The sequence below is a fragment of the Chrysochloris asiatica genome, unplaced genomic scaffold, assembly GCF_000296735.1.
Source record: "Chrysochloris asiatica unplaced genomic scaffold, ChrAsi1.0 scaffold00021, whole genome shotgun sequence".
In the NCBI taxonomy this organism is placed as follows: Eukaryota; Metazoa; Chordata; class Mammalia; order Afrosoricida; family Chrysochloridae; genus Chrysochloris; species Chrysochloris asiatica.
Genome location: NW_006408539.1, coordinates 11,820,794 through 11,832,815, shown reverse-complemented (window position 1 = coordinate 11,832,815; position 12,022 = coordinate 11,820,794). Strand labels below are relative to the sequence as shown.

The 12,022-nt window shown below is 41.4% G+C and overlaps 1 protein-coding gene across 1 annotated transcript in view; it reads right to left on the bottom strand.

The window, feature by feature from the left end:
* ZNF532 (zinc finger protein 532) overlaps positions 1 to 12,022 on the bottom strand; it is a 140,400-nt gene that overhangs the window by 57,049 nt on the left and 71,329 nt on the right. The gene's annotated exons all lie outside the window — the stretch shown is intronic.

Here is a 12,022-nt window from a genome sequence, read left to right as displayed (position 1 = left end):
GGATTGTTGTTAAGTACCGTTAAGTCTGTTCTGATTTACAGTGACCCTGTATAAGGAGTCTAAGAAGTAGCTGGTGAGTTTGAAGCACTGACCTAGTGATTTGCAGACCAATACTTACCCTACAGCACCACATCATAACTTGTAAATTCTGTTAGCAACTCAACTTCAATGTCTACAAACACGTTTATAAGCATCTGTTTGTTCTTTGGGCAGCCCATGACACTTTCAATATTCTCCTCCAACACCATAACTCAAATGCGTCAGCTCTTCTATGGTCTTCCTTATTCACTGTCCAGCTTTCACATGCATATGAGGTTACTGAAAATACCATGGCTTGGGTCAGGTGCACCTTAGTCTTCAAGCTGACATCTTTGCTCTTCAACACTTTAAAAAAGGTCTTGTGCAACAGATTTGCCTAATGAAATACGTCATTTGATTTCCTGGCTGCTGCTTCCGTGAGTGTTCATAGTTGATCCAAGAAGAATGAAGTCCTTGACAACTTCAATCTTTTCTCCATTGATAAGAATGTTGTTTATTGGTTCAGTGGTGAGGATTTCTGTTTACTTCACACTGAAATGCAATCCATACCGAAGGCTGTGGTCTATGATCTTGTTATCAGTAAGTATTTTAAGTATGTTTTTATATATTATGTCTTACCCCAAAATATATAAATACATAATAATTAGCCTTCAGGTTTTTTGTTTGTTTGTTGTATCTACCATTTTTAGGGGTTGCATGAAGGAGCTCTGTTGGCACAGTGGTTAAAGCACTCCATTGCCAAACAAAAGATCAGTGGTTCAAACCCACCAGACCCCAAAATAGGAGCACTGGTGTGGCGCTATGAGCTAATGCATCAGACTGCAAAGTTGTTTGAACTGCAAGGCCAGTGGTTCAAGGTCACCAGCTGCTCCTCGGAAACCCTATACAGGGCTGCTATGGGTCGGAACAGACTCGACAGCACTTAACAACAACAACAACCAAAAAATGGAACATGGCATAGAAGATAACATGTGTTTGATCAGTATTTACACTTTTGCATAAAAACAAGTATTTACTATCTTCTAAAATGACTTGCACTGAAGTCCATAAGGAGTCCTTGTGTGGCTCTGTAGATAAGCACTAGAATGCAATGTCGATTTGAAACTCAGTATCAGCAGTTCAAACCCACCAGCCATTCCTCAAAAAATAACCGACTTGACGGCACTTAACAACAACAACCACCAAGTCAATAAAGAAATCCTCAAAGTATAGACTCTTGCTAAGACTTAAAATATTCTTTTTATAATGTCAATGGGGTTATGAACATTTTTTTGAAAGCTTGTGTTCTTTTAGCTTTCAAATCGAGTCCAAAAGTTTGGTTTTGAAAATGTTTGATTGACCGACGCAAACTTTCAATATTTTGGGTTTTCTCCTGAAAGAATTAAGATCCAAATTTTATCCTGTGTAAGGCAACCCTCAAACTGAAGCACGCAGCATGGCAATCAAACCACAGTTTGTCCTAAAATCCCTAGTTTTGCTGCTCTAAAGACACAATTTAGCTAGTGGCAAAAATGTAACTGTTTGCAGTCCAAAAGGAGCAAGGATCAAGATGTTAGCTTGTGTGGCGAATTGTTTCTTAAAAGATGTTTGTCTAGTGTTTTGCTAGAACCAAGAAGACTGCCTCAGTAAATGTGTCCCAGCAGGTTGGGACTAGAAACCACAATGTTAAGGAAGGATTGTAGTTTAACAACCCCATTGTAACTGTTTTTCTTACAACCTCAAATGCCTGTGAAACCAGAGCCTTTTGTTTACTCCAGCTGATAAAAACTTCACTCTCCTCTTCTATTTCAAGACACTACCATGCCCTGCCTAGGTGCTAGTGTGTTTCCTAATTCATGAATTGCTTTACCTTCAACAAAACTCTTTGCTTTCACTCCTAACATAGTATAATAGTGGTGCTTTGTTACAACAATCGCATAAGATGTTTATTATAATCACAAAACCAGAACATTATAAGCATCTTTGATGAGGTGGTTGTTGTTGTCAAGTGCTGTCAAGTGGGTTCTGACTCAAGTGTCCCTGTTTCCGAGGAGTAAATAGTGGGTTTGAACCACTGACCTTGCTGTTAGCAACCCAGTAATTATCCTACAGCGTTAGTGTCATTAAAAAATGACATTTTCTTTCTGATAACACCTATTTCAAAGGTAAAAACAGTCTGCATAAGGAAAGCCAATCAGCTGGTTCATTCATTATAAGACCCTGGGAGTCCTGGTGTGGCGCTGTGGGTTAATGGGCCAGACTGCAAAGTCGTTTAACTGCAAGGTCGGCGGTTCAAGCTCACCAGCTGCTCCTCGGAAACCCTAGAAAGGGTCCCTATGGGTCGGAACCAACTCGACGGCACTTCACAACAACAAATAATCAGAAGGTGGAATGTACATGCCCTCCCTGCCCTAGGAAAATAGTAATGGACTGGCACTGATCATTTGGAATCAGATAATCGACTACTCCAGGAATGACAATGAAGAGGAATAGTGTCACACTCATTATCAAAAAGAGCATTTCAAGATCTATCCTGAAATACGACGCTATCAGTGATAGGATAATATCCACTTGCCCACAAAGCAGACCATCATTCAAATTTACATGTCAACCACTAAAATCAAAGATGAAGAAATTGAACGTTTTTACACATTTTTGGAGTCTGTAATTGCTCAAACATATGATCAAGATGTTTAGCTAATCAGTGATGACTGGAATGCCGAAGTTGGAAACAAAGGAGAAATGGAAGTTGGAAAACGTGGCCTTGGTGATAGAAACCATGCTTGGAACTCATATTACAGAACTTTGCAAGACCAACAACCTATCCATGGGAAATACACGTTTTCAACAACACAAACAGCAACTATAAGCAGGATCTCAGCAAGTGGAATAAGGAGGAATTAAATCAACTCCTTCTGTGGAAAGATACAATCGAGAAGTTCAATGTCACAAGTCAGAACAAGACCGAGTCAGGCTATGGAATAGATCATCAATTATTCATATACAAGTTCATGCTGAAGTTGAAGAAAACGAAAACAAGTCCATGAGAGCCAAAATACAACCTTGAGTACATATATACTCAACTGAATTTCAAGATCATCTCAAATAGATTTGTTCCATTAAACACTAATGACCAAAGACAATTAGAGTTGTGGCTAACGTCAAGCACACCATGCATGAAGAAACCGAAAGGGCATTTAAAAGAATGTAAAGACAGAAAAGACAAAAATGGATGTCAGAACAGACTCTAAAACTAACTCTAGAATGCACAGAAGAAACTCAGAAACTAAAGCAAATGAAAGAAATGATGAGGTGAAAACTGAATATAAGATTTCAAAGGACAGCTCAAAAGACTAAATAAAGTATTATAATGAAATGTGTAAAGACCTGGAATTCAAAAACCAAAAGGGATGAACACACTCAGTATTTCTCAAGCTAAAAATACTGAAGAAACAATTCAAGCCTCCTGTTACAATGCTGAAGTAATCTATGGGCAAGATATTGAACAATGCAGAAGTACAAAAGACAGAAGGAATACCTATAGTCATTGTACTGAAAAGAATTGGTCAATGTTCAACCATTTCAGGAGGTAACATTATGATCAAGAACGGAAGGAAAAAGTCCAAATGACACTGAAGGCATTGGCATGAAAAAAAAAAAAAAAAATCTCCAGGAATTGACAGAATACCAACTGAAATGTTCAGCAAATGGGTACAGCGATGGAGATGCCAAGAAATTTAGAAGACAGCTACCTGACCAACCAATTGGAAGAGACCCATATTTGTGACCATTCCAAAGAAAGGTGCCAAGAGACTGTGGAAATTATCAAACGATATCATAAGCATCCAACGCATGTGGAAATTTTGCTAAACTATTTAAAACTGGTTACAGCAGTACACAGACCAGCTGAATTCACAAGAGAATGAGGAATGAAGGGTATCAATGCTGATATATCAGATGGATCTTGACTGAAAGAGAATATCAGAAAGATATTTACCTGTGTTTTATTGACTATCAAACACATTTGACTGTGTATATCATAACACATTACAGAGAGCGCTGAGAAGAACGTTAATTCCGGAACACTTCATTGTGCTCATGCGGAACCTGTACACAGACCAAGAGACAGTTGTTCTAGCAGAACAAGGGGATGTTACGAGGTTTAAAACCAGGAAAGGTGTGTGTCAGAGCTGTGTCTTTTTAACCACATTTATTCAATAAGTATGCTGAATAAATCATACAAGAAACCGAATTATATGAAGAATGTGGCATCTCATATTGAAAGGAAGACACATTCAAAAATCTGCAATATGCAGAAGATACAACTTTTGCTTGCTGAACGTGAAGAGGAATTGAAGCATTTACTGATGAAGATCAAAAATTACAGTCTTCAGTATAAACTGCATCTCAACATAAAGCAAACAAAAAACTTTACAACTAGGCCAATAAGTAACATCATGATAAATGGAGAAAAAGACTGAAATTGTCAAGGGTTTCGTTTTACTTTGACCCCCAATCCATGCCCATGGTTGGAGTATTCAAGAAATCAAATGGCATCTTACACTGGGAAAATCTGCTGTAAAAGAGCACCTTAAAGAGTAAATGCTTTGAGGACAAAGGGACACGTGGCCCAAGCTATGGCATTGTCAATCACCTCATATGCATGAAAAGCTGGATAATGAAAAAGAAAAACGGATGCCCTTGGATTACAGCATTGGTGAAGAATAACAAATCTATCAGGGACTGCCAGAAGAACAAACAAATCCATATTGGAAAAAGAAGTACAGTCAGAATATTCCTTAGATACAAGGATGGCAAGACATCATCACATACTTTCAGCATGTTATCAGGAGGGATCTGTCCTTGGAGAAGGAAGGACATCATGCTTGGTAGGAGGTCAGCTAAATGATCTAAAAGGACCCCCAATGAAATGGACTGATAGATACAAATGCTACAATGGATCATAACAAACTATGGATAACATTGCAAAGAATGGGTATTCCAGAACATGCAATTATGCTCTTGTGGAACACAGAACAAGGGGACACCGAATGGCTTTAAATCAGGAAAGGTGAGTACCCAGGCTTCCTATCACCATACTTAATCACTCTGTATGCTGAGCAAATATCCAAGAAGCTGGATTATATGAAGAAGGATGTGGCATCATGATTGGAGGAAGACTCATTAACAACCTGCGATATGCAGATGATACAACCTTGCCTGCTGAAAGAGAAGAGGACTTAAAATACTGAAGAAGATCACAGACCACAGCCTTTGGTATGGGTTGCACCTCAATGTAAATAAAACAACAATCTTCACAACTGTACCAATAAATAGCACATCAAAAGAAATGGAGGAGCTCTCTGGGCTTGCCACTAGGTGACGACGAGATGACTAAACGCACCAAGAAGGTCGGAATCGTCAGTAAATACGGGACCCGTTATGGTGCCTCCCTCAGGAAAATGGTGAAGAATACTGAAATCAGCCTGCATGCCAAGTAAACTTGCTTCTTCTGCGTCAAAACCAAAATGAAGATATGAGCTGTGGGGCTCTGGCAATGTGGTCCCTGTATAGAAATGGTGGTTGATGGTACCTGGACCTACAACACCACTTCTGCAGTCACAGTAAAGTCTGCCATCAGAAGACTGAAGGGACTGAAAGACCAGTAGACGCTCCACCACCTAAACCTGTCTAGCCTGTAATAAATGGGTTAGTTAATATAATGAAAAAAAGAAAGAAAGAAATGGAGGAAAGACTGAAGTTGTAAAGACTTCATTTTGCTTGGATTTACTACCAACATTCATGGAAGGAGTAGTCAAGAAACCAAATGCCGTACTGCATTCGGCAAAATCTGCTGCACCAGAACTTTTTAAAATGTTCAAGAGCAAAGATGTCAGAGTTTGAGGACTAAGGTGCACCTGACCCAAGCCATGCTATTTTCAACAGTTCATATGCGTGTGAAAGTTGGACTGTGAATAAAGAGGATCATAGAAGAACTGATGCATATGAGTTGCGGTTACTATTAAAAGTACCATGGACTGCCAGAAGAACAAACATCCGTGTTGGAAGAAGCACAGCCAGAGTGCTCCTTAGAGTCCAGGATGGCTAGACTTCTTCTGTCACACTTGGGACACATTGTCAGGATGGACTGGTCCCTGGAGAAAGACATCATGCTAGGTAAAGTGTGGGATCAGTGAAAAGGAGGAAGATTCCCAACAAGATGGATGGTAGAGTGGCAACAGCAATGGGCTAAGCTTAACAAAGATTGTGAGGATGGCACAGAATCGGGCACTGTTTCTTCCTGTTGTGCACGAGGTCACTATGAGTGCGAACCAACAGATACCTAAGAGAAGTCCCAGTGGGGTGCACTGGACTCCTACCCACGGGATCAGCAGTTCAAACCCACAAGCCACTCCTTGGAAACCCTATACAGAGTCACTATGCATTGGAAATGAATGCTTTAAGGGCACTTAAGAACAACATTAACAACAACAAAGACACCAAAGACTGTAAGCAGCTGTTAGATGCCACCATGTCACTCATAGTGGCCCTGTGTTTACCAGTCCTGCACAAGCCTCACAAGACCAGGTATCAGAGACGCCTAAGGTTCCGCATCCTCTTTACATATATAAAGAACTACCAGAAAACCAGGAAAATAATTCTACACGCTTCAACTCAAATTTTAGGTGGAGAAAATATTATGAGAAGAGTGAGTAAGGCTAGCACACTCTGAGTAAATATAGCATCCATACATCTACGCTTAAATTTCAAACAGACTGAAAGCCTTCAGCACCCTGAGACAGCATTTTAATTAACGATCTAAAGGTCAGACATTGCCAAGCTTATTAGTCAACCCAGATGCGAAGGCGATTGTTTCTGCCTCATAACAGCAGTTTCCTAATTTCGTCTACTGTATAATCCCCTCCAAAAATAACAATTATAATAATAAAGTAGACCAGTTTGCTTTCTGGCTTTCACCAGCACACCATTTCACAACATAACACAAAGAAAGCATTTCTTTCCAGATCTTACTTAATGTTAAGGAAACAATCCAAACCAACCATAATAGAATATTGACTATATGTAGCTTTTGTTCCCAAAAATAACGGTTGTGGCCAATTTTAACCCCTACTCACTTCTGTTGCATGAAAACCTTAATCCTAAGAGTATGGCAATTAAGTGAGCAAATTTCAGCCTGAGTGAAGGACGGACACACATACAAACACTAAGGCAATGGCACTGGGGAATACAGCTTAATTAAAGGGTGGTGGTGGTGGTGATGCTTGTGTGCCGTCTAGTCGATTTCAATTCAAAGCAACCCTATATCAGACTTCTGGTGTGGCACTGTAGGATCAGCACTGGACTACAAACCACAAGGTCCACAGTTCAAACCCACCAACAGCTCCTTAGAAACCCTATACAGAGTTCCTATGAGTTGGAACCAACTAGACAGTACTTGACAATAACAACACAGTTTCTGAGGCTGTAAATCTTTATGGGAGCAGAAAGCTTCATCTTTCTTCCCAAGGAGCAGTTGGTGGATTTGAACTAATGATCTTGCAGTTAGCAGCCCACCATGCAACCAGAGCTCCTAATTAGGGTGTTAGCCCTAAAATGGAGTCCTGGTGTGGCGCTGTATGATAAGCACTGGACTGCAAGGTTGGTTTGAACCATGGGGTTGGCATTTCAAACTCACTAGCCGCTCCTTAGAAACCTTACACAGGGTCGTTATGGGTCAGAACTGACTCAACAGCACTTACCAACAACAACAAACATGTAACTTTAAAGGAATCCTGGTGTGGCATTGTACGATAAGCACTTGACTAACGACAGACAAACCCACCAGTTGCTCCTCAGAAACTCTATACCAAGTTGCTATGAGTCAGAACTGACTCCACAACTCTAACAAAACTGAGATAGTAACTGGAGTCCTGGTGTAGTGCTATAGGATAAGTACTGGACTGCTAACCACAAGGTCAGTGTTTCAACCCACCAGTGCTCCTTGGAAACCGTATACAGAGCCTTTGAACAATTAGAGGTACAGTATGCGTTTGCCGCCTGTACTTGGCTAAGCTTTGCATGATTTAAGAGGTGAAGTGATGGCATTCCGATACAATGAGATATCAATTATTAAAACCACTGACTTCAGCCCATAAATATTTGATGGAGAGAGAAGAAACGTTTCCCTAGCCACACCTTTCCTCAAAGTGCCCCCAAAGAAAGGATCATCAGACTGGCCAGATGACAAACCTCCAATGGGGACAGACCGACTACTGTTGAGAAGTCAGCTCTGTCTGCTCTGTTTTCTGTACACTACTTGGTTCACACAGTATAGGCTCTGGGTAGGACCGCTTCAGGCTTCTGAAATCCAACACCTACAATTCCAAGACTTGGATACGGGCATTGGGAATGTAGGGCGAAGCAGGCCTTGAGCATAACCACGTATTCCATCCATTCCAGCTCCCACCTGCACCAGGGGTTTACCAAGTACAGGGTCAGGTAATAATAAAGTGGCCCACTGATTCTCTCTAACAATGATCACACTGTGTAGATCAAGTCGTGAGATCTATACTCATTGAACTGCTAACCACAAGGTTGGTGGCTTAAACCTACTAGCCACTCCTTGTGAGAAAGATGCAGCTGTCTGCTTCCGTACATTTACAACAGCTGTATTGAGTCTTCTGAAACTCTATGGAGCGGTTCTACTCTGTCCTATTGGGTTGCAATGAGTTGGAACCGACTCGTTGGCAGTGGCTTTGTTGATGCTGTTTACAGAGTACCTCTGTAGGGGAAGGAGAAGGCAGAATACAGCAAATACTACCAAAGCCCTACTTTCCCCCTTTGTTGTGTTAAGTGCCATCGAATCAGTTCTGGTCATAGTGAACCTGTAGAGAGCTTCCAAAGAGCGGATGCTGTGTTTGAACTGCTGAACTCGTGGTTCAAGCTGATGCTGTGGTCCAGTGCTTATCCTACACTACACACCAGGGCTGTTCTCCAATTGCATCATGCCATCGGTGGGGACGGTGTGGGAGGGGGACAAATGCTGGGCTAGCACAGATGCAGTGATATTAGCAAAACAAGGAACTCGGAACTCAGCTGGGCTTAAGGAAGCACTGTTGGAAAACTCACAAAGGAATCCATTGAAAACATGCTCACAGTGACAGTGACTCACAGTGACCCTACATAACAGAGTACATGAAGAAGAGCATGCCATCAGGGTTGGAGGAAGACTCACTAATAACGTGCCATATGCACATGACTCACCTGGCTTGCTGGAAGTGATGGTGGTGGTATGCTGTGGAGTTGGTTCTGACTCATAGCAACCTGTATAGAGTTTCTGAGACTGTAAATCTTTACGGGAACAGAAAGCTTCATCTTTCTCACAGAGAATAAACTGGTAGTTTCAAACCACTGATTAGCATCCTGATTCACTAAGCTACAGTGAAGAGGACTTGAAATTACTAATGGAGATAAAAATTTACAGCTTTCGGTATGGACTGCACTTCAAAGAAGAGTAAATTCTTACAACTTTCTAAATAATAAATAACATCATGATAAAAGGAGAAAAGATTGAGGCTGTCAAAGACTTCATTTTGCTTGGATCCACAATCAACACTCATGGAAGCAGCGGTCAAGAAATCAAATGGCATACACTGCATTAGGCAAATCTGCTGCACAAGTCCTCTTTAAAATGTTCAAGAGCAAAGATATCATTTGAGGACCAAGGTGTGCCTGACCCAAACCATGGTTTTTCCAATGACCTCATAAGCATGTGAAAGTTGGACAATGAATAATGAAGACTGCAAAAGAATCGATGTATATGGATTATGGTGTGGGCAAAGAATATTGAATGTACCATGGACCGCCAGAAGAACAAATCAATGTTAAAAGAAGTAAAGCCAGAATGCTCCTGGAGGCCAGAATGGCAAGACTTCGTTCTCATACACTGGACACTGTATCAGGAGGGACCAAGTCACTGGAGAAGGACATCATGCTTGGAAAAGTAGAGGATGAGTGAAAAAGTGGAAGAACCCCAATGAGTAGGATTGGCGCAGTATCAGCAATGGACTCAAATGTAACAGTAATTGTGAAGATGGCACAGGACCAACGCAGTGTTTTGTTCTGTTGTACAAAGGCTCACTATGAGTCACAACTGATTCCACGGCACCTAACAATAACAACAAGCACGGAGTAGAAGTACCTTGTTGTTGTTGTTAAGTGCCGTCAAGCAGGCTCTGACTGGTGGGTTTGAACTTTGGACCTTGTGGTTTACAGTCCAGTGCTGGTCTACAGTGCCACACCAGCAGTCAAAGTGCCCTCTTGTTGTTGTTCAGTGCCGTTGAGTCAGTTCTGACTCATAGCAACCCTGTATTGATACGGTTTCCAAGGAGCAGCTGGTGAATTTTAACAGACGACCCTGCAGTCCAGTGCTGTGTTCCACAGCGCCATACCAGGACTCCCAGGAGCACCTTGTTGTTGTTGTTGGTGGTGGTGTTAAGTATCATCGAGTTAATTCCAATTCATAGTAACCCTGTAAAGGGTTTCTGAGGAACAGCTGGTGATTTTGAACTGCTGACCTTGGGGTTCAAACTGACCTTTCGGTCAAGAGTTTATCCTACAGCACCACACCAGGACCCCAGAAGTGCATTAGAGGGTTTCTAATATTTATGGAAGCAGATTGTCTCATCTTACTCCCTCAGGAGTAACCGGTAGGTTTGAACCACCTACAGCTATGGAGTTGGAGGTAAATATTAAAAGTACCATGGGCTGAGAGGAGGTGGGGCTTGATGGCGGATAGGGTAGAGGTGCAGTGAAGTTAGCCATCAGCAATACCACAGAATACCAGGTGACGAGAGTGCAGGGCAGAGCTCCAACACTCTACACCACACAAGGTAGGAATATTTTAAAAGTTTGAAGGCACGTAGCTAATGGACCGTGTAGTGAAAGTAAGAAATCACATATTTTTTAATCTGCCATGCTTGGGGGCCCAGAGCTGACAACCAAGCGGGGGAACAGATCCGCCGGAATAATGCCTCAGGAACCTCGGAGCAAAGGTAGACAATACACTAGGTCGGTTTTGCTTTGTTCTGGGTTTTTTTTTCCTTTTTAGTATCTGTTCATTGTCCCCACCCCCACTGTTTGCACACCTCCATTCTGGTGACTAGTGGGGGTGCCTGAGAGAGTGGACACCCCCTGCCCCTACCACTGGTGGTTTCTTCTGCCAGACATGCACACAGATACTCTCAACTCAAAAGCCAGCCCTGGATTGTTTTTTAATAGTGAAAAGGCCAGAACAAGGGTGTGGAGAAAGAAAAAAAATTTTTTAAACAAAACAGGCTGAAAATTAAATTAAATCCTGAGGCACACCATAACAACCAACAGTGGCATTGTGAAATTTATCAGGAGGCTTTGAAGGCAAGAAGTTGAAAGAGGACATTAAAGTCATACTCATATTAGGCTACAGGTTTTGTTTTTTTCTTCTCTCCCTCTTCTCCCTTCTCTGCGATTATAGACTACACTATCCTATCTAGATAGATTTTGTTGTTGTTGTTGTTTTTTGGTGGGTTTGTTTGTTTTTTTTTTTGCTGTTGCTATTTTGCCATTTTTTGCTCCCCCTTTTACCTTTGAGGGACTCTTTCTCTCCCTATATTACCCATGAAGAGACAGCAACTGCTGCCATATAGTCAAGCTACAATCACACTCTATAAAACACCAAAATCCAGGCAAGAACCAATACCAGCTGCCATACACCAGGGAGGCAGACAATATCTGTGAAAGTTATTCTGAGTCAAGCAATAAGAAGATTGATAAGGGAAGCCCACATCCTAATCACATCTACCTGGAGGCAATCAGAAAGTATAAAAAATACCAAAACACATACTCAATTAAGTATTAAGGCCACAGATAAACACTAAACATGTCCAAGAAGCAAAAGCAGATAACCATATCAGCACATGTCCAGAAACAAGATAAAATGTCTGAAACAAATGACCTAAAGCTAGAC